Raw genomic sequence first — 22,218 nt, 5'->3', positions numbered from 1 at the left:
GCTCGGGGTCAGCTGTGTTTGAAGGAGCTGGACTTAGGGAGTGGGCGACAGAAAAAATTATGGGGAAATACCATGCTTGCTGTCAGGTTTTTGCTGAGAATCTACCAAAGGACATAAAACAAATACACCTGCTACCAGAACAGTCTAGTCTATAATTTCCTCTGGGCTCCCTTCACGGTCTTCTCCATCCCATCCACTCACCGCAGCCCTTTCCTGCTCTACCGCCAAGACCATATTAAATGCATATAGAGTTTTCCAGATACTGAAAAAATTTTAATCCACCACCCTCAATATAGAATTAAAGAAACATTTTTATTTTTTCCAAGTGACACAGAAGTTAACTCTGATGAAACTTAAATTATTTCCTTTCTGGAAATGTGACAGCCAAGTGCTGGGTGAGTCCATCAAAGATGAGCATTTTTTTTTCTTTTGAAGTTTATTTATTTATAATCTCTACTCCAGTGCAGGGGTCAAATCCCTGACCCCAAGATGAAGAGTGGCATGCTCGACCCACTGAGCCTGCCGGGATGCCCCAAAGATGAACATTTTTGTGGATGTGTGTGCTGGCATGGACTGATTAGGGTTGGGCACCTTCCTTAGGCTATTTCTCTGCTATCCTCCCACCAAGTTACCCCTGCCCTGTTTCCAGATGGCTCCCTAGGTCCTGCAGTGGGAGGATCCCCAGCTGGCCTTGCCACCAGGCATGTGTGGTTCAAGGGCTCATCAGGACTGCCTGGTCAGCAGGACTGCCTGGTGGTCAGTGAGCATTGACTGCACTGGGGGCTCTGCTGGGTGTGGCTGGCATGCTCAGGGGCCATGGCTCAGCCAGGTGTCGGAGCTCCACTGCCTTGGGCAGGAAGAAGTTCAGTGTGGCCCAACTAACACTTCCCCTGGCTTGCGTTCCAAGGGCACACTGATGCAGATTTTGAGGACAAGGAACATAGCTTACTGAGCTTTCTAAAGGATGGATTTCCCAATAGTAAGAATGTGATAGTGAGCTTTGGAGATGTGCTAGCAAAAATTAAGGAAGTCTGGCAGCTGGGTTTTCATTCTTTTATGCATCGTTTTAATTTTTTTTCCCCCTTGGGGCTGGCGGTAGAGGAGGGAGGTTATTGGTATAATTTACAGAAGAGTTACAAGAACAGCACGAGAGATTCCTTGTATCACGTACTTCCATGTAGGTTGTATGTGTAATTTCATGTGCATATGTACCATATAATTTCAAATCTCCAGAGACGTTGCAAGAATAATACCAGGGACTCCTCTATACCCATCACCCCAGTTCCACATTCCCTAGTTGTTTATATTTTGCCCCATTTGCCTCTCTCCCATTCTTTTTTTTTTTTTTTTTTTGAGTAGGCTCTTCCCCCAGCGTGGGGCTTGAACTCATGAACCCAAGATCAAGAGTTTCATGCTTTACCAACTGAGCCAGCTAAGCACTCTCTCTTTCTCTCTTTCAACATACACACTTGCACAAGCAATTGCATTACTATGTAACTATTCCATAAATATATAAATTTTGCCTCTATATGTTATCATATATGTGATATATTTTCTGAACCATTTGAGAATACAGTGGAGACACCACACCCGTTTAAACCCTTCTGTGTATATTTCCTAGGAGTGAGGACTCTGTTTCACATATGCACCATAAATGATCAAACCCAAGAAATTAAATGTGGCTACACCACTGCTCTAGCCTACAGTCCATCTTCAATGTTTGGTGATTCCCCGGTTATGTCTTTATGGAATTTCTTCTCCCCTCATTCTGGATCCACCCCAGGCTCACTTGTGCATTTAGGGGTCATGATTCTTGAATCTTCAAACCACATCCTTTTATTCATTTTATTATTGTATGTTGAACTTGTTAAAGTTTAACCTGCATACAGAAAGAATATCCAGCATCCATGCATCTGTCAGTATCCAGCTTGATGATAAAGGCATGACAAAGGCAACCTACTCGGTACTGGTTCTAAATGGTGCTTTGTATATGATGTCAAAAACATTGGTCCCTGGGGCACCTGGGTGGCTCAGTCGGTTAAGCGTCTGCCTTCTGCTCAGGTCATGATCCCGGGGTCCTGGGATTGAGCCCCGTGTCCAGCTCCCTGCTCATCAGGGAGCCTGCCAGTCCCCCCTACACCCCCTACTTATTCTCTCTCTCTCTCTCTCTCAAATAAACAAATAAAATCTTTAAAAACAAACAGACAACCAAAAAAACCGCATCAGTCCCTTGGTTATCAGGATGGATAATTCTCAGGATGTAAGTCCAGCACATGGATGTGCGGCCATGGCTCATAGCCACAAAAGCTTCCACCCAGATCTCCAGCTCTGGGGCCAGCCTCAGACCTCCTGCTCTGGCTGATGCTTCTACTGGTGGGCCAGGTCTAACCCTTTGGAGCATCTCACCCAGCCACCTGATTCCAGGGGGCCATCCAACATTAGAAAGATTCCCAACATCCTTTGCTTGGATGATAATTCCTAATCTTTGTGTGTGAGCTCAGGCCTTTCTTCTCCATCCTCTATCTGATGTCATCAGGAAACAGGAGACCCCCAGATGTCAGAGAGGCACGGCGGAGAGAACTACATTTTGTCCCCCCCATCGAGAGGCACCATCTGAGTGTGCCTGCCCAGGGTTGGCCCTCAGTCTGTCTCTATATGGACTCAGTGGAAGTGCTGTTGAGAGGGTTACTCTTCTTTCCATTTGACGCCTCTCTTGGGCGTTGCTTTAGGTGATTGTAACCTACTTAGGGCAACCCAGAGTTCAAAGGGTGCTGCTGGGTTATTGGAGATTGTTGCCTCCGAAGATGGTCTCTACATTTGTAAAAACACAAAACAAAAACTTTGATACCCTCTTTTCTGACTTTTATGGATTCTGAGTTTTTAAAATATGGTAAAACATACACAACATAAAATATATGATTTTAACTATTTTTTTAAAGATTTTATTTATTTATTTGACAGAGATCACAAGTAGGCAGAGAGGCAGGCAGAGAGAGAGAGAGGAGGAAGCAGGCTCCCTGCCAAGCAGAGAGCCCGATGTGGGACTCGACCCTAGGACCCTGAAATCATGACTTGAGCCGAAGGCAGAGGCTTAACCCACTGAGCCACCCAGGCGCCCCCGATTTTAACTATTTTTAAAACATTTTATTTTTGTATTTGTTGGGCTGGGGGCAAAGAGAGCACCAACAGGGGGAGTGACAGCCTGAGGAAGAGGGAGAAGCAGGCTCCTTGCTGAGCAGGGAGCCCGAGGCAGGGCTCATCTCAGGACCCTGGGATCATGACCTGAGCCTAGGGCAGATGCTTGACCGACTAAGCCTCTCAGACACCCCAATTTTAACTATTTTTAAGTGAACAATTTGTGACATGGAACGACTCACAGTGTTGCTTTCACAGTGTTGTGCAAACATGACCTCCATCCAGATCCAGAACTTTTCATCTTCCCGAACTGAAACTCTGAGCCCATTAAACACTAATTCCGAATTCCCCTCCTCCCAGCGCCTGGTAACCGCATTCTGCTTTCTGTCCCTGTGCATTTGAGTCTTCCAGATATCTCATATAAATGTATGCATACACTATTTGTCTTTTTGTGCCTGGGTCATTTCATTTGTTGCAATTTCCATCCAGTTGTAGCAAACATCAGAGTTTCTTTCCTTTTGGAGGCAGAGAGGTATTCCATTGTCTGTATATACCACATTTTGTTTATCCACTCATCCACTGACGAACATTCGGGCTGCTTCCCGCTTTTTAGCTCTTGTGAGTAATGCTGCCACGAACATGGCTCAGATTCTGTTTTTAAAGATTAAGGAGGGCACATGTTGCATGGAGCATTGGGTGTGGTGCATAAACAATGAATTTTGGAACACACACAAAAAATTAAATTAAATTTTTAAATAAGCACACACACACAGAAATAAAGAACATGTTCATCCTTCTTTTGCCCTGAATCAGAATATTAAAACTTCTCTGGCTGGGGCTCACTGCCCACAAGGTGCGTGTGCGTGTGTGTGTGTGTTGTGATGGGTATAGGTTAGGGCTGAAGTGAAACCCAAGTCTGTCTTGCAAAATGCAGCTCCCTGTGTTTGCTGGCTGGAAGGGGCCAACGGCTTTAGTAACCGTGCAACCTATTTAGTGATCCAAAGGGCTATACTTAGAGTCAGGTGAGTTATGTCAAGTAAATGCAAATTGTCGGTGTTACTAGCATCTATGACCTCTCACCAGACACATGTTCCTGTTCCTTATTTCTGTCCTATCTTCCCAATCACATTGTAAGCCTTTTCTGGGACAGGAAAATATTTTTTGGTATCCATTCAGCCCATTACCCTAAAGGCAGCAGGTCTCCAGTAAATGAGTTGACAGTGACTCACATTTTTAAAATTTTATTTAAATCTAAGTTAGTGGGGCGCCTGGGTGGCTCAGTGGGTTAAGCTGCTGCTTTCAGCACGGGTCATGATCTCAGGGTCCTGGGATCGAGTTCCGCATCAGGTTCTCTGCTCAGCAGGGAGCCTGCTTCCCTCTCTCTGCCTGCCTCTCTGCCTACTTGTGATCTCGACCTGTCAAATAAATAAATAAATAAAATCTTTAAATCTAAGTTAGTGAATATATACTGTGTTATTAGTTTCAGGGGTAGAATTTAGTGGTTCATCAGTCGCATATAACACCTAGTGCTCATTACATCAAGTGCCCTCCTTAATGCCCATCACCCAGTCACCCATCTCCCCACCCCACCTCCCCTCCAGCAACCCCCAGTTTGTTTCCTAGAGTGAAGAGTCTCTTACGGTTTGCCTCCTTCTCTATTTTTATCTTATTTTATTTTTCCTTCCCTTCTCCTGTGTTCATCTATTTTCTTTCTTTTATTCCGTATATGAGTTAGATCATAAGGTGTTTGTCTTTCTGTAACTTATTTTGCTTAGCATAATACCCTCTAGTTCCATCTACATTGTTGCAAATGGTAAGATTTATTCTTTTGATGTATATACATACATACATATATATCGTATATATGTGTATATATATGCATATATATAGTGAAATACTACCCAGTATTTATATATTATTTATATTATTATGTAGCATAGACACACACACACACACACACACACACACACACACACACCACGTCCTCTTTATCCATTGGTCCATGGATGGACATCTGAGCTCTTTCTGTATTTTGGCTATTGTGGACGTTGTTGCTATGAACACTGGGGTGCAGGTGCCCCTTCGGATCACTATGTTTGTATCCTTTGGATAAATACCCAGTAGTGCTATTGCTGGGTCGTGGGGTAGCTCTATTTTTAACCTTTTGAGGAACCTCCATACTCTTTTCCAGAGTGGCTGCACCGGCTTGCATTCCCACCAACAGCATAGGAGGGTTCCCCTTTCTCTGCATCCTTGCCAATGTCTTTTGTTTCCTGAGTCATCAATTTTAGCCATTCTGACCAGTGTGAGGTGGTATGTCATTGTGGTTTTGATTTGTATTTCCCTGATGCTGAGTGATATGGAGCATTCTTTCATGTGTCTATTAGCCACCTGTATGTCTTCTTTGGAGAAACGTCTGTTCCTGGACAGTGACTCACGTTACCTATCTACCCATGCTATGCATAGACATCACCAGTGTCCCAGTATGTACTTTCTCACCATCAGAAAGATTTTTCCTTGTGAATTTTCACTAAATATTGCTGCTATCTTGTCTGCAGTTGGGCAGCTGAATTACACTCGTGGACTGAATTCTTAATGAAACAGTTACAAGAATTGATTTCACCAATATATATTGGGTATCCATTATGTGGCCAGTTGGACAAGATGCTGAATCTACTGACATTAAAAGCATGGGTCTTGTCTTCTGGGCTCCCATTAGAACCTTGTTCCATGTGTGGGCTATCAATCAGTCAAGGCTTTTATTAGAAGTACAGATTCTCAGGCCCTACCTCAGACCCAGGGGTCGGAACCTGCATTTTAACGAGCCCCCTACGTGATGCATGTGCACATTCCAGTTTGAGAAACACTAGTCTGGTGGATATTAGTCTGTTAATTTTATTCATAGTGATAGTAAGAGAGTTATCAACTTCTTTATCCTCTTTATCAGTATGTATGTGTGTGTGTGGTAGAGCAGATGAGACCAGGTTAACACTGGAATACTCTCTTCAATTCTGGTCCCATAACCTAAACCAAAGAAGAGTGGTGGGAATACTCCAAGGCACCCCCATATACTCATTACCTGAGAACACTAGGAAGGAATAAAATCCCCGAGGGGTGCTGAAGGCACCTGGATGCCCAAGATGGAGGAAATAGCCTAAGACATCTTGCTCTGAATTTATAGTAAAAAGAAAAACGTTGGTTGGATTTTCCAGTAGCAAATTCAGAAACAGGATGTGAACACCAGTAGTCTATTTGGGAGGAGATCACGGGGATGGGGGGGCTCAGGCAGGGGAGTAGGGGAGTGGGACAAAGAAGGGAAAGCAGCCTCTGGGTCTTGGTCTTGGGAAATTGTGTAGTGAGTATTGTCCCCCCAAGGGTGAGGAAGCTGGGGTTTTTATGCACCAGGAAGTCAGTCACCCTGCTCTGAGCTCTCTTGGCCAGAGCATCTGCAAGCCCTGGGGAAAGAGACTCTGGGTGCTTGCAGTACAAAGCCATCACAGCCTATGGGAGCGATGGCCTCCGAGGGTTATGGGCAAGGTACTAACCACACCTGCTAGCATAGCCAATCTGAAATCATGAGGCCAGGGTGCCTCCGCAGCATCAAAGCTTCAGTTCCTGATGAGGAACAAACCAACCCTTTGGACTGTAACAAGTTTCAAAGCCTCAGTGATTCATCCCCTCAGAGTTACTAATCATCTTCACAAGACCGGAATGACCGACCTTCACATTTTCTTAAAGTCCAAATTCCCTTTTCATAATCCCTCTGCCTTCTTCCTTCCCTAAACTAAATATATGTGCTCAGAGGACTTTATCATACTCAACTTACAGAAAGCAAGTTTTCAATGGTCTATTTCAAAATTTTCCCTTTAATGTTGCAAGTCGTAGTTTCTTGCTTCCTCTTCAGCTCCTTTGCCTTTGAATCTTTACTCCATGCATTCCTTGTGGGTTTTTCATGGCTTTGCTTTTGTTTCAGTTAAAACTGAAATGCTGCATTGCATCCAGCAGCTATTGCCCCCAGAGGCCGTGTCCGCATCCCCGCAAGTCAGCATTTCTCTAAGAGGTTCTGCAGAACACTGCTTCGCTGAAATTGTCATCGGCAAAGGGTGGTAGGGCAGCAGGTCTGTGGAATTCTGCACACCCCGTTGCCTTCCTGGTGACCCATGCTGCCCACCAGCATCTCAAAGCTCCCAAAGAACCCACCGTGACCTTGTTTGAGTGAAGGCTTAGCCTGGTTTCACTGGATGCTGCCAGTGTTATGGGGACAGTCCCCGTCTGGAAATCCCTCCCGCTCACATCTTACATGGCTGGTGTTGAGTAAAAAACATCTGGGGAAATGCTAATTGGAACACATCCCTGGACTCTCTCGTGCCTTTGAACGTGGTAGGCGCTTGGAATGGGTTGAGTCAGAAACAGTGGTGGGGCACAGTAACTTACAGCTCGGAGCTTACTCCCCTTTTTGTAACTGGAAAAAAAAAAGAAGAGAGAACACTTCCCTAAATACGAAGCAATGTTTTGGAATGAGGAGGGCCTTCTGTTCCATGCTGAGGCCAACCCCGGGCAGGCAGCTGAGTAGTTTTATCAAAAAAAGTGCACTGGCTGGGTGAGGCACCACTCTGCTTGGCATGGCGCTGGCTTCAGGGAGTGAGGAATTCCATCCCTCGCCCATGGCAGGATGTCTTATTTGCTTTGTTTTGTCAAGGCTTGCACCTACCAGGTGATGTATCTTTGGTCCTAGGTTCGGCAAATGTGAGTCCCTGCTGGTAGAGTGGTAGATCACAGGGGTCCCCCCTTCCCCGAACCGTGCTCTCAGGAAAACTTGTCTAATTGCTGTGCTCTTAACTCCAGGCTCTGTAAATGAATCCCACTCACTGAACTGCTCTTTTACTTCTGTTTTCCCCAAAATGAAGATAGCTATTTTTCCTGTGGGAAAAAACAATATGCTTATTGCAGAAAAATTGAAAACTATAAAGAAGAAAGAGAAGATTACCTATTATTTTACCACCACTAATTGCCCTATCTGGAAATGAGCCCTGGATCTACATGCTAAGGCATCCAGAATTTGGCTCTATCTGCTGTATTCCATAAATCCATAGATAAAGATATTATATAAATGGGCTCAGAGAATACATGCCGTTTTGCATCTTTTCTTCCACTTAATATTTATCAATATATTGATATGTTGACATATATTATACATATCAATAAACATATAACAGAATCACCATTTTAAAATGTATTTTTGAGTTAAAGTTGGCATATGATGTTATGTTAATGTCAGGTGTACAACATAGTGATTGGACGTTTCTGTACAATACTCAGTGCTCATCATGATAAGGGTAGTTATCATCTGTCCTTATACCATGTTATCATAATATTATTGACTCTCTTTCCTATGCAGTGCTTTTATCTTCAGGACCTTTTAATTTTACAACCAGAAGTTTGTATCTCTTAGCCCTCTTCACCTGTCCCACCTACCTGCCCACCCACCTCCCCGTGGACCACCGTCAGTTTGTTTTCTGTATTTAAGAGCAGCAGAATCACTATTTCGATGACTGCATAGTATTTTAGTACATTTCTGTGCCATACTTTACCCAGTCCACTGCAGTTAGCCATTTAGTCCTGGTTCACCATCATGAATGATGCTGCCAAGAACACTCTTTGCTATATTTCGGATTATTTCTTTGAGTCAATTCCTAGAATTAGAAATGCTAAATTCAACAGTTTTCGTACATAAATTGATGACGTATACATTCAGATTGGCTTCCAGAAAGGGTGAGTCATTATTTCTCCCCCCAGGCTTATAGAAAGCTGAAGGTGGTAAAAGGGAAGTGAATGTGACCATACTCATGCCCCTGCACTCCGAGAGACAGAGGAGGACAGCTCATGATCAATAGGAGAGTGAGCCCAAAGAGACGTTAGAAATTCATTGATCTTTTTTTTAAGTTTTTATTTAAATCCTAGTTAGTTAACATACAGTGTAATATTAGTTTCAGGTATACAGTTCAGTGATTCAACACTTCCATACAACACATTGTGTTCATCACAAGTGTCCTCCTTAATCCCCATCACCCATCTAGCCCATCCCTCTGCCCACCTCCCCTCTAGGAACCATCCATTTGTTCTATGTAGTTAAGAGTCTGTTTCTTGGTTCGCTGCTCCTTCTCTCTTTTTTTTTTTTTCCTCCATGCTTATTTGTTTTATTTCTTAAGTTCCCCCACAGGAGTGAAATCATATGATGTTTGTCTTTCTCTGACTGACTTATTTTGCCTAGCGTTATACTCACTAGCTCCAGCCATGTTGTTGCAAATGGCAAGATATCTTTCTTTTTGATGGTTGAGTAATAGTCCATTGTATATCTATACCTACATCTATTTAATGTTAGAGAAAACTAAAGCTCAGAGAGGTTAAGGAACACCCTTCCCCCCATGCATACACAAGGCCTGGGATCCACAGTTGCCAGGTGTTTTAGAATGGATGACCTTCACAGATAGAAAGGACAAAAACTTCAGAAATCATTTTCAAAAGTGACAACTATAATTCTCATACAACTCCTTAGGGACTGGGTATTGAACATCAGTTTAACTCATTAAAGGAAAAAGTCAACAGGATGTTAAAACCAATTCCATATGGCAGAGACTGGTCAGTAGTCACGGGACAAAAGAATCCCACGTTGAACCAGCTTTGACGTCCGCCGTTAGCCAGCTTTGTGTGTCTAACTTTGTAAGGTTTAGATGTAAGCTTGATACTGCTAATATTCAACCGTCTTTTGACCTTCAAACAATTGCGGTTTCACAATTGTGCCTTTATCTAGTACAAAAGTGGCTAAAGTTATCCAGGGCCATAAAATTAAAACCTTTTTTATCTTTTCTGCTGAACAAATACTATTTGCAACTTACCGATTTTCCATATTTTCTGCATCTGACTGTAAAGAGTCCAGGCTTTAATCGAAAGAAAAGAGCTAAACAAAATGACATTCCTGGTGATCCTTAGGTAGGTTTATTATACAAAGCCCAACTATAACTTTGAAAGGGAGCTTCGTTTGCAGCAAGCTCTGCACAGTTTTGTTAACAGCAGGGACATTTGTGGCTGAACTGATTTATGGATGGACAAGATTGATCTCAGTGGTAAATCCACCCAACACTCCATTGGCTTTGGAGTTCCTCTGAATTCTTGAAGGCCAAAGAGTCCCCTCATTCGGGTTTTATTTCCCATGGCAGTGGGCGTCATGTTTCATGTTTCCCAGGGACCTGGGGCAGAAGTATCTGCTCAGGGTGCGGAAATCTGCTCTTGCCAGGCTTCCAGCCATGGTCAAGATAGAATGCCTTCCATGAGAGCCCTGTCGCACCTGGAGAGGATGCTATGTGGAGCCCAGAGGGCCTGAATGCCTGCTGACCATCTTGCCAGACACCAATTTGTAAACTCCAAGATGCTAGTCCCCACACAGCAGGTTTGTCACTGACAAGACAACAAAACAAGCCACTTACAACCTCAGGCTTCTTGACCCACACAACCTCAGGCCTCTCCAACTTGAGTTCCACAAAGACATAGATCAGCACACTTCAGTTCCAAGATTTACTGATTTCCAAAATGTAATGTCTCTGAAATCACTTGTATGCTGCAGTCCCTGGTGTGTCATAGTTATAATTGCCAGCTCTTTTTTTCTTGATGACATATAAAATAAGAGGGTGCCTTATAATTAGTAGTGTCTTTAGTTGGGGCACACTGTATTTTTGTTTTTCTTCCCTACTGCAGACCCAGAGCGTGATGCTTAATACTCACTCCATAAACATTTTGTAAAAACCTAAAGAAACAAATGCAACATCAGATTTCAAACACAAATGCTGAAACTAACCAGGGCTTCAGAACTCATCAGCGCCAACTCTTAGAACCCTATCCTTTGTGGCCCTTCTACCATTTAGCTTGTTGCTCGACCTTAAAACTCAAAGCCATGAGCAGTAATATGGTGACAATCTGTGACTTCTGAGTCACTGAAGAATTGAATACAATACCAGCCTCAGACAACTGAGCATGTAAATTAGGACCTTGGCAGAATGACTTCTCAAGACGCTGCCATATAAATAAGTTCCTTCCATGATTCATGTATTGAATTACAGATGCTGGGTCTCTTAAAAAAAGATCTCTTAAAAAACTTCCCCCACCCCAGGATACACTAAATTTAAAATTCTATCAGTGTTTATAGAATCATTTCAAATATGGTAAAAAACAAAACTCAAAAAACTCTGGGCTCTGCCTCTAGAAGTTGCATAGAATGAGCAGCATCTATGCCAACGTGGTCTTCCCAGGCCCTCACGGCCTATGTGTACTTGGTGTTGATTGTCTGGCCAGACAGAGCCAATCCGGGCCTCTCTTACAGGTCAGTGGAAGCAGTTTACAACTTAGTCATAAGAGGGACCGTGTTTAAAGCCAATGGCTTCTGCTCTGTGATCGTTTAATGTTGGATCAGAAGAGAGTGCATTCTGATATGCAGCCACATAGCTGGTTGTTGGTGGTAAATAGTTGAAAACTCTTGAGTAGTGGCCTTTAGTGGCCACCACCATGTCAATGATTTCCCCACCCTGTTCAGCTGAGCTTCTCATGGACTGGCTGGAGCTCCACCCACTCCGTGTCCTGATTTAGCCCTGGTCTAGGAGGAAAATGAACAGGGAAGTTACCAAGAGGAAGGCAGAGGAGGAAGAGCATTCATTCATTCAACAACTCATGTATGCCAGGGACTGGCCTGAGCTCCAAAGATACAGCAGGGAGCAAACAGACAAGGTTCCTACTCTGGGATTTATTTCCTGGTGGGAGCATTTGAGTGAGTCTCTGGATCTAGGAATAACCCACAGGCAGGACTATTCACCTCAAATGGTGAAAAAGGAGAGCCAAAGATGAAGGTTGGGGGCTATCTTAAGTCAGGTTCCCCAGAAATACGTACAGAGCTAAAGATTTTTATGGAAGTGGCTTATCAGGAAGTGCTCAAGAGAAACCATAGTGGAGTGTGGCAGGGAAGGAGGTCACACAAGAGTCCAATTTCAAGCAAAGTCCTCTTGAAGATAACTTTGGCTCCATCTTAAAGGGAGCTTGGGGACAGTTTAGGTCTTCTTGGATGTCTCCACCAGAGGAGTGGGAGCTGGGACACTTATATACCTCAGTACCCATCTGTCCTTGGTCAAGAACTGACTCTGGGGGTCCTTCTTGGTCTCTGTGCACCAAACAAAGCAGGTTCTGGCTCCCTGAAAGCCATGCTTTGACAGGGGCCTTGGGGCTGGCTGTGTAGGGCCAGGTTCCTTCTTCTGACCCCTCTTGGGAAGCATGAGGGTCCCCCTCTGGTGGAAACACTGGTCTTGGGAGAGGCCGCTGTGCTGCATGATGTTTGTGGGGGTTTTCAGAGCTGAGGAAGCTCCAAGAGGCTAACGGCCAGGAAAACCTGGTCCATCAACATCTTGAGGTGTACCCAGAAGGTACCGATGCACACAAAGGACACCAGGTCCTGAATTTTCTGGAAATGTCCTAATTTCAGATGTTTCTATCCACTTTAAGAACACTCATGCTTGTTGTGCCCCAAGAAGCCCCATCGAATTGACGTGCTCTCTAGGGACATAGCATGTGGAGGTCTTTTTCGTGGGCATAGTACAAGGACCTGTGTCCCCCAACAGATACAATGAGCCAACACATCCTGCTACCTTAATCCCACTCTGTACTTCTAGTACCTTCTGAGCCAGGCCTCTGTCTTTCTTGTTATGGGTGGCAATGTAAATTGGTGGGCACATTCCCCAGCAGCAAATAATAAAAACCCATGTCAGCTATGGACTTTGTCTGCATCACCTCAACACACTTTTTTTTTTAAAAGATTTTATTTATTTATTTGACAGAGAGAGAGATACCACAAGTAGGCAGAGAAGCAGGCAGAGAGAGAGAGAGAGAGGAGGAAGCAGACTCCCTGCCGCGCAGAGAGTCCGATGCGAGGCTCGATCCCAGGACCCCGGGATCATGACCTGAGCCGAAGGCAGAGGCTTTAACCCACTGAGCTACCCAGGCACCCCCACCTCAACACACTCTTAAAGAGGCCTGAGAAGCCGCCCTCAGCATGTTCTCAGGTCACAGATGAGGAAATTTAAGGAGTCAAATGATTTATTCGAGGACACACTGCATGAAGCTACAGAGCTGAAGGAATTCCAGGCCAGTCAACTTAGCCAGATTTGGCTTCTAAATATTAGATTTGCCCACTTGTGTTCGTTTCCTCTGAATACTGCTGTTTAGGAAACACAATTCAATTGAGTAAACTTGAAGATCTAATTGGCCAGCAGTTTCTGAATGGGGGAGTGCCCTGTCTAGCAAACAGAAAGGAGCTCCAGGGAGCAGTACAAAGTGGAAGACATGCCTAGGCAGAAGGGAGTAGGGACAAGGAAGTCATAAACAAATGGAAGGTTTGTTTCAGGCTGTGCACCTTCCTCTGGGGGAAGGGCCGGCATCTGTCCTTCAGTTTACATTGTCTATATTGATTAGGAAATTGCAGACTGGTTCAAAATACCACTCCTGGGAGAGGCTGGATGTGCAGCTCGGTTAGGCATTAAGCCCAGGTTTGCGACATGGGTCTTTGCACAAGTGACTCCATTTGGGGCCTAGTATTTCTATTTTTTACACTACTCTATTCTACTTGGAGCTAAAAACAGAAAGTTATTCACATCAAACCACTCGCTTCACTTCACTCAGAGGAGGGTATGGGATTGAGTTGCAGATTACCTTTTTCTCTGGGTATGTGGAGGTATTTTTTTCCTCTTAACCCAAAGCAGAAAATAGAACTAAAAGATAGTGAATGTTGTTTTTTAGTAAATAGGAAGGTTCTGGCTGTGCTTAGGGGATGTTTTGAATCAGCATGGCTAAGATGGACTATTGAAGAAATGCTCATTTCTTCAATTGAGTTCATTTGCTCTCCATATGGAATTAAACAAAAACAAAAAAACAAGGGCAGAGTTCGAACTCCTGCCTCACAGGCCATCCCCAGCCTCTAGGCATGTTTGAAAGGCATTCCCTGGCCTGTAGAAGGCACCTTGAGGCAGATAGAGCCATCTCAGAGTGTGGGGTTTAAGGACTTAGGGAACCTAGCGTGGGCTGTATTTGAGTTATCGCTCCCCTCCTTGTCCTGACTTCATACCACACATAAAATTACACTCCAGATGAATGAAAGGCCTACTTATAAGTAAGTACATTATATGGAAATAGGCAAAACTATATGTAAGTGTCAGCAGAAAAAAAGAGGAAACTTTATACCTTCAAGATAAGAAATGTCTTCCTACGGGCACCTGGATGACTTACTCGGTTAAGCTTCCAACTCTTGATTTCAGCTCAGGTCATGATCTTGGGGTCCTGGGATTGAGCCCCACGTTGGGCTCCATGCTTAGTGTGAAGTCTGCTTAGGATTCTTTCTCTCCCTTTGTCCCTCCGCCTGCTCACTCACTCTGTCTTTCTCTCTAAGATAAATAAATAAATCTTAAAAAAAAAAGTCTTCCTAGGCAAGGGTCAATAAACAAAAGCCATAATAAAAAATTTTTTGATTCTGTCAACATTAAAAGCTTAAGGAAATTTTAAAAAACAATCTGAGAGAAAATCTTCTAAATATTTGAGACAAGAGATGCAGATCGACAACTCGCACAGTCTGAGAGAAACCAGGAACCCCAAGATGGGCAACATAAATGAACAGGCAGTTCCTCAACAGAGGAAATACAAATGAACAACAAAAAAAATGTAATCCGAGCAAAGCACATTAAAACATTAAGAAGTCACTTATGCTCATCAGATTGGCCAAAGCTTAAAAGTTTCATAAATCAAACACTGACAAATGAGGGGGTCACTTTCAAAGATGGTGGAGGCAGTATAGCTTGGCATGGCCACCTGGAGAGCCACATAGTGCCACCTTATAACCTCTTACATGAGTGGAGCTCAGCATTTTTCTATGAGGTTTCACACAGTACACAGAGGTGTTTAGCGCAGTCCTGCTTGTGACAGCAAAACACTAGAAATGACTTAAGTGTCTGTCAAAATAGAATGGATACATGGTTTATCCCTGTGTATATCCCCATGTGGCATAGCCCTAGCCCACTTAAAATGAATGAACTAGGCAGAATGGCTAAAACGAATAAGTCAGGAAAAAACAGATGTTGGCAAGGATGCAGAGAAAGGGGAACCCTCCTACACTGATGGTGGGAATGCAAGCTGATGAAGCCACTCTGGAAGACAGTGTGGATCTTCCTCAAAAAGTTGAAAACAGGGACGCCTGGGTGGCTCAGTTGGTTAAGCAGCTGCCTTCGGCTCAGGTCATGATCCCAGCGTCCTGGGATCGAGTCCCACATCGGGCTCCTTGCTTGGCGGGGAGCCTGCTTCTCCCTCTGCCTCTGCCTGCCATTCTGTCTGCCTGTGCTCGCTCTCTCTCACTCTCTCTCTGACAAATAAATAAAAAAATCTTTAAAAAAAAAAAAGTTGAAAACAGAGCTACCCTACAACCCAGCAATCGAACTACTGGATATTTACCTTAAAGATACAAATGTAGTGATCCGAAGGGGCACGTGTACCCCAATGTTTATAGCAGCAATGTCCACAATAGCCAAGCTATGGAAAGAGCCCAGATGTCCATTGACAGATAAATGGATAAATATACCACTATAGATACACAATGGAATACTACTCAGCCATGAAAAAAAGAAATCCTGCCATTTGCAAGGACATGGATGGAACTAGAGGATATTATGCTAAGTGAAATAAGTTAATCAGAGAAAGATAATTATATGATTTTACTCATGTGTGGAATTTAAGAAACAAAACAGGATCATAGGGGCAGGGAGAGAAAAATGAAACAAGATGAAACCAGAGAGTGAGACAAACCATAAGAGACTCTTAATCTCAGGAAACAAACTGAGGGTTGCTGGAGCAGAGGTGGGTAGGGGGATGGGGTAACTGGGTGATGGGCATTAAGGAGGGCACATGATATAATGAACACTGGGTGTTATATGCAACTGATAAATCACCAAACTCTACGTCTGAAACTAATAATACACTGTGTGTTAGTTAATTGAATTTAAATAATTTTTTTAAAAATTGTAAAAAAGTGAATGAGCTAGGGCTTCGTATATCAATGTAGATAAATCCCACGTTTCATTGAGTAAAATAAGGGAACCACAGGACAATGCATCAGTACAATTCCATTGGGTAGAGAAAGCACAGAATGATACCATTTGAATGGTGTGCACAAAACTGGTAACAGTTGTTACCTCTGGGTAGTGAAAAGGATTATGGGTGATGGTCAAGGCAGATTAGTTTTAATGACAACAATTTGTGTTTTTCAATGAGAATGTATTCATGCAATTATAATTAAATTTCAAAAATATAAATGCAAACACCCTCGTGGGTGTGGCATACAAAGTTTAGAAAGGGAAAAAAAAAAAAAGGACAGGGTTTTGAGATGCCCTGTCAGCATTTTCTAGACATTCCTCTGCAAGTGGAAGGAAGCCTTCATTATTTTGTTTGTTTCTGTGGTGACAATTCCTTGGAGCAAAGATCATCTGAAGGTTGATAAGGAACCCATTATTTTCCAGACTTCTTTAGAGGAGCCCCAAACATGGGATGTACCCACCAGCCCATGAGGCTCCCCCAGCTCACCAAAATAGACAGGAGAGGGATTGTTTGGGTGATAGGGTTTCTCGTGACCTGGAGGTAGGTCTGCTCCCACAGAGTTGATGGGGCTATTGAGGCCCAACAGACCCCAAGGCCAAGCAGCTACACTAGGGGAATAGAAATTCCAGAGCTGAGAGCAAAACACTTGACTTTTCCCACACCCTAGCTTTCAAGTCCTCGCCATATCAGCAACACATCCCTTTTGCAAAGCACAATAACATTCCTGAGTTTGCCTCACCATTTGAAGAGTGCCTTATCAGAACTTGCTCTGTAAACACTTTCTCCTCTTGGCCTTCAAGAGATTTTTTTCTCCTTTATCTAACCCTAAAAGAAAGAACACAAGATGTGGAGTCCCTCCAGCATCCCGTGGGAGCAGGGATGGATGGTATCAAGACTTCTGACCTCGGTCACGGAAAAGAGGCATATAGTGGGCAGATGTTGGGATTAGAGACTTCTAGGCCGCTGTCAGAGGAAGACTGGATACCACAAATGCTGGTATTTTGTAGATCCCGGTCTGCTCCCGGTAATGAAATGGCCTCTTTCCAGGCTGGCAGGTGTCTGTGTCTATTTGCAGTGTCTTCTAGTATCATTCTGCTTCGTGGCAAGGCTCACAATTAGTAACAAGGTTCAGGACACAACCACCGGGGTGGGGGCATGGGTGAAGGTGGGGGGTCTCTCTGAGCCCCAAGCTGGTGCCCTCAGCACTGTCCGTGCTGCCAAACTACCAGGCAGTTGCTGCAACCAGACATCCTTGAAAGTGTACAGAGCTGCCGCTGGCAGTGTGGCCCCTCAAAGGAGGTTCCCGCCTGTGGGGAGATTACCAGAATGATTACAAAGTGGTACAAATTAGTGTAGATTCCCACTCTAGCCTGGGACAAGGCACACCCAGCCTTGCCCGGGCTGAGCCCTGGGTATGATCTCAGAGGAGAGAACCTGGGCCTTCCTAAGCACTGCCCTTGGCCTGGATGCCAACTGGCATGGAAATCACATAGGTGAACAGTTCAGTCTCCACCCACCTACTTTATTATGCACAAATGCTCACCTGGGAGGGAGAGGGGTGAACAGAGGTTGCTGAGTAGAATGAGGGAGGGGACCCAGAGACCCAATCCCGGACTTTCCTCCCTCTCTCCTGTTGTGCACAGAAGCCTGGTCTGTCCCTGCGTGGGAAGGCAAGCACACCACCTCTTTGTGGGAGGTAACAAGCACAGACTGATGTCCTGGCTTTCTCAGAAGGGACTCTGATGGCCAGTGCTTTTCCGGGTCTATCTCCTGGTTTGTGGCCTTCGTCACAACTTGGTTTTCTGGAAATGATACAGATACTGTGTTTTTGGTAGAACCACTATCTCACGAATTTGGTGGCCTGCACTCTGATGTCCCGTCTTAGAAGTAAGAGCACGAGCCGCTTGGCCCTGTGAACCTTCCCAAGTGTCCCCACACATCCTGGGCAGATAGATAGGGTAGTGAAGAATGGTATGCACCTGCCGGATGCTTAAGCAGCCCCTTCCCTGTCTGGTAGGAATTCTAGACGGCTGCAGGGATGTGGTGGGCCTGGGGTTATGTAAGTGGATTTGGAGAAGTGTTGATTGCAACACCAATTTTGATTAAAGCACTCCTGTAGAAACTGCAGTTGTCTTTAACGTGAGAAAGCTTAAAACTGCCTCCCTCCCTTTGTGGATGGCAGGTTATCTCTGCCTGTCCTTAAAGATAAAGAGTATTAAGAGCATAAAAGATGTGAACAAACATCTACAGGTATCAAAAACACAATTAAACACAAATGTGTCTGGGAAAATTTGGGAAACATCTCAAATCCAGTCATTGATACCAGGACAAACACCAGGTGTTCAGGAGGGACAGTCTGGCCAGAGAAGGTCAAGGGCTTTTCCTGGGGAAGACTATGCTCACGTTCACATTAATATGGTGGCCGTGAAGGTGACTGAGGGTGGAGAGGCTGATTTGCCTAGTGACCTATCTCCTTGCTGGGGATGGGAACTCTTTCTCCCAGATTTTCCCGAGGCTGTGGGTGACTCTCCTGTGTGTGATTTCCTGGCCAGGACAATAGCCATGGCCCAGAATGGGAGGATGACCCAGCCCAGATTGGGGGACCTTCAGCGCAGACACTCAGACTGCTTTTGCTCACCCCACTCGCGCCCACCTTCTCAATCTTTCCATCTCCTTCCATTTTCATACACTGCACCCCTTTTTCTTTTCCTAAGAATTTTGATTATGAATAAAGATACAAAAACTCACATATACTGCTAAGCACATGTCATTCAGCTCTGTCATATCTTATCATTTTGCCATTTCATTTTAAGAAATAAAATCTCATAGTCAGGGGTGCCTGGGTGGCTCAGTGGGTTAAAGCCGCTGCCTTCGGCTCAGGTCATGATCCCAGGGTCCTGGGATCGAGCCCCACATTGGGCTCTCTGCTCAGCAGGGAGCCTGCTTCCCTTCCTCTCTCTCTGCCTGCCTCTCTGCCTACTTGTGATCTCTGTCTGTCAAATAAATAAATAAAATCTTTAAAAAAAAAAAATCTCATAGTCATTGAGCCCCTTGACCTGTGAACATCTTCATCCATTCTCCTCAAGAGATAACCACTATCGTGGAATAAGATTATAACCCCTATATCACGCATTGGAGTTGTCTATGTGTATATTTATAAACACTATAGTATTGTACAGTTTTGAATGGCTTTAAACTTTATATACTGAATGTAACCCTTTTCAAGTTTTTTTTTTTTTTTTGCTTTTCTGAGAAGCTTTTGAGCATTTCTGTTTATATGTGTTGATACTGATAGCTCTGGTTCATTAATTTTAACTGCTGAATAGTATTCTATACCTCAGTTTACCCATTCTCTTATTGATGGGCATTTAAGTGCTTATTATTTGGCATTCTTAAAAATAATGGTGCAGCAAATATTCTCATAAAAGTCTCCTCACACCCGTGTGCCTGGATTTCTCTAGAGGGCATATCTAGGAGGTCTGTGTGTCTCTGACTCTCTAAGATATTGCCATATTGCTCTTCAAAGTGGGCTCTGCAAATAAGACTCCTCTAGCAGGACTTGGGGTTCCTGTTTTCCCATATTCTCAAATATTATCAGGCTTTTAAATTTTTGCCAGTGGGGTATATATATAAAAAGGATAACCTGGTCATTTTCTCTTCCGGGTCCTCAATGCTTCTAGAATTTTCACCTACAGCTTGCATCCTAGGCACACACAGCAAGGATGGCTTAAGCATGGAGGATCTGGCTGGCTTCCCTTCTTCTGACCTCCAAGCATTGGGAGCATGCAGAGCTATTTTCAGGGACTCCTTCTCCATGTCCACTTTCCCCTCAGATCATCTCTCCCTATGACAGGGCTTTGGGATGCCAGCACATATGCCACTGACCCAAATGTATAAATATCTCCATACTGAATGTCAAAAACTACATACCAAATTTATTTAATGGCCAATAAGAAAATCAAGACATAACTGACCTAATATCCAACTCGATTTCTTCCTCAAACCTGACCCTTCCTCATGTCAGTCAAGGGCACTCTCCTCTATCTGATAATCAAGTCAAAATCTTAGGAGTTCTGTTGAGTCTTCTCTTCCTACTACTCCTACATCAAGTCCACCAATGTCTATCAATATCTGTGTTAAACTGTTCTTGGATATCCCCCCTCCTTTCGAATGCCTCTGCTACCACCTTGGTCCAAGCCACTGGACCTCTCTTGCCTGTATCTAAACTGGTTGCCTCCAGATTGGTCTTGCCGCTTCTCCTCTAGCCAACAGCCAAAGTGATCTTTTTAGAACCTAGAACAAACGAAGTTTCTTCCCCTCCTAAAGCCCTTTCATGGTTCTTTGTGTAGAAAATTCAAATGTATGGGTACTGTGATCTAGAATGCCAATGAGCTCTGGTCCTTCCTCTCCTGACATGTGCTTCCCCAGCCTCTGGGACTTTCTCTGTATGGAGGGATCTCCCCTTGATCTCTTCATGGCTCCCTCCTTCAGGGTTCCATCACTTCCTCCAAGATCCACCCTCACCAGCCCATCCTACCTAGAGTGGTGGCCACTTAGCTGCCCCCTCCAGCATCACCCTTTTCTGTTTTCAACCTGGCACTTCTCAGTATTCAGGGCTGTGGTCTGTGCTCTACCAGAATATCATCTCTGTGAGAACTGTCCACTTTCATGCTTTTAGCACCTGCCATGAAGTGGGTGCCCATAAAGGTTTGTTGAATTACTGAATGAATAGATGGGGTCAAAGTTTAGAACAGCCTGTAAGCTTAGATGAAGTTTCGGCCAGTGCTCGGGTGGGATAAATCTGCTGAGGAAAGACAACACTTATCTTTAGCTAGAATAGTGATTGTCAGAGTTTAGAGCCCTGGGATCCCTTTATCCTATTAATAATTATGGAGGGCCCCAAAGAGCTTGTGTTCATTTGGATTATAGCTATAGATGCTTGCTGTGTTGGGAATTAAAATGGAGAAGTTTTTAAAAGATTTTATTTATTTATTTGACAGAGAGGTCACAAGTAGGCAGAGAGGCAGGCAGAGAGGGGGGGGGAGCAGGCTCCCCGCTGAGCAGAGAGCCCGATGAGGGGCTTGACCCCAGGATCCTGAGACCATGACTTGAGCTGAAGGCAGAAACTTAACCCACTGAGCCACCTAGGTGCCCCTAAAATGGAGAAATTTTTTAAAAAAATTTCTTTTGAAACTATTGAATCTATTACATGATGACATAAATAATATGTAAAAGATAACTATAATTTTAAAAAATTAATGAGCAGTGATGTACTATGAGAACAGGGCTGGACACAGAGAGTGCCTAGTTAGCACTGGGAAGGATTCTGTTGGCTGAGGGGTTCGGTGGGCTCAAGAGTTTAGGCCATGGGCGCCTGGGTGGCTCAGTGGGTTAAGCCGCTGCCTTCGGCTCAGGTCATGATCTCGGGGTCCTGGGATCAAGTCCCGCATCGGGCTCTCTGCTCAGCAGGGAGCCTGCTTCCCTTCCTCTCTCTCTGACTGCCTCTCTGCCTACTTGTGATCTCTCTCTGTCAAATAAATAAATAAAATCTTTAAAAAAAAAAAAAAAGAGTTTAGGCCAGCCTTCAGGGGCTGATGTAGGCTCTCCTCAGGTGTGTGGGTAGAGGATACAAGCACACATGAACCTTCTGAAGAGGAGGTCACATCTCCCTCTCTCTTCCCTTTCCCCGAACAGTCTTCTTTATTAAAAAAAATAAATAAAAAGCAAAGAATAGGATGAGTAACTTAATGTCTAGAAATTGATTGCAAACTATATATGTCTTTTAGATATTCTTATTTCTGGGGTGCCTGGGTGGCTTAGTCAGTTAAGCATCTGCCTTCGGCTCAGGTCATGATCTCAGGGCCCTGGGATGGAGCCCTGCATCGGCCCCTCCACTCAGCAGAGAGTCTGCTTCTC

The 22,218-nt window shown here is 44.2% G+C and overlaps 1 protein-coding gene across 10 annotated transcripts in view; it reads left to right on the top strand.

The window, feature by feature from the left end:
- Positions 1 to 22,218, top strand: part of RIN2 (Ras and Rab interactor 2) — a 243,456-nt gene that overhangs the window by 155,354 nt on the left and 65,884 nt on the right. The window lies entirely within an intron of this gene.

The sequence above is a fragment of the Lutra lutra genome, chromosome 9 (assembly GCF_902655055.1).
Source record: "Lutra lutra chromosome 9, mLutLut1.2, whole genome shotgun sequence".
Lineage (NCBI taxonomy): Eukaryota > Metazoa > Chordata > Mammalia > Carnivora > Mustelidae > Lutra > Lutra lutra.
This window is presented reverse-complemented; position numbering and strand designations above follow the sequence as displayed.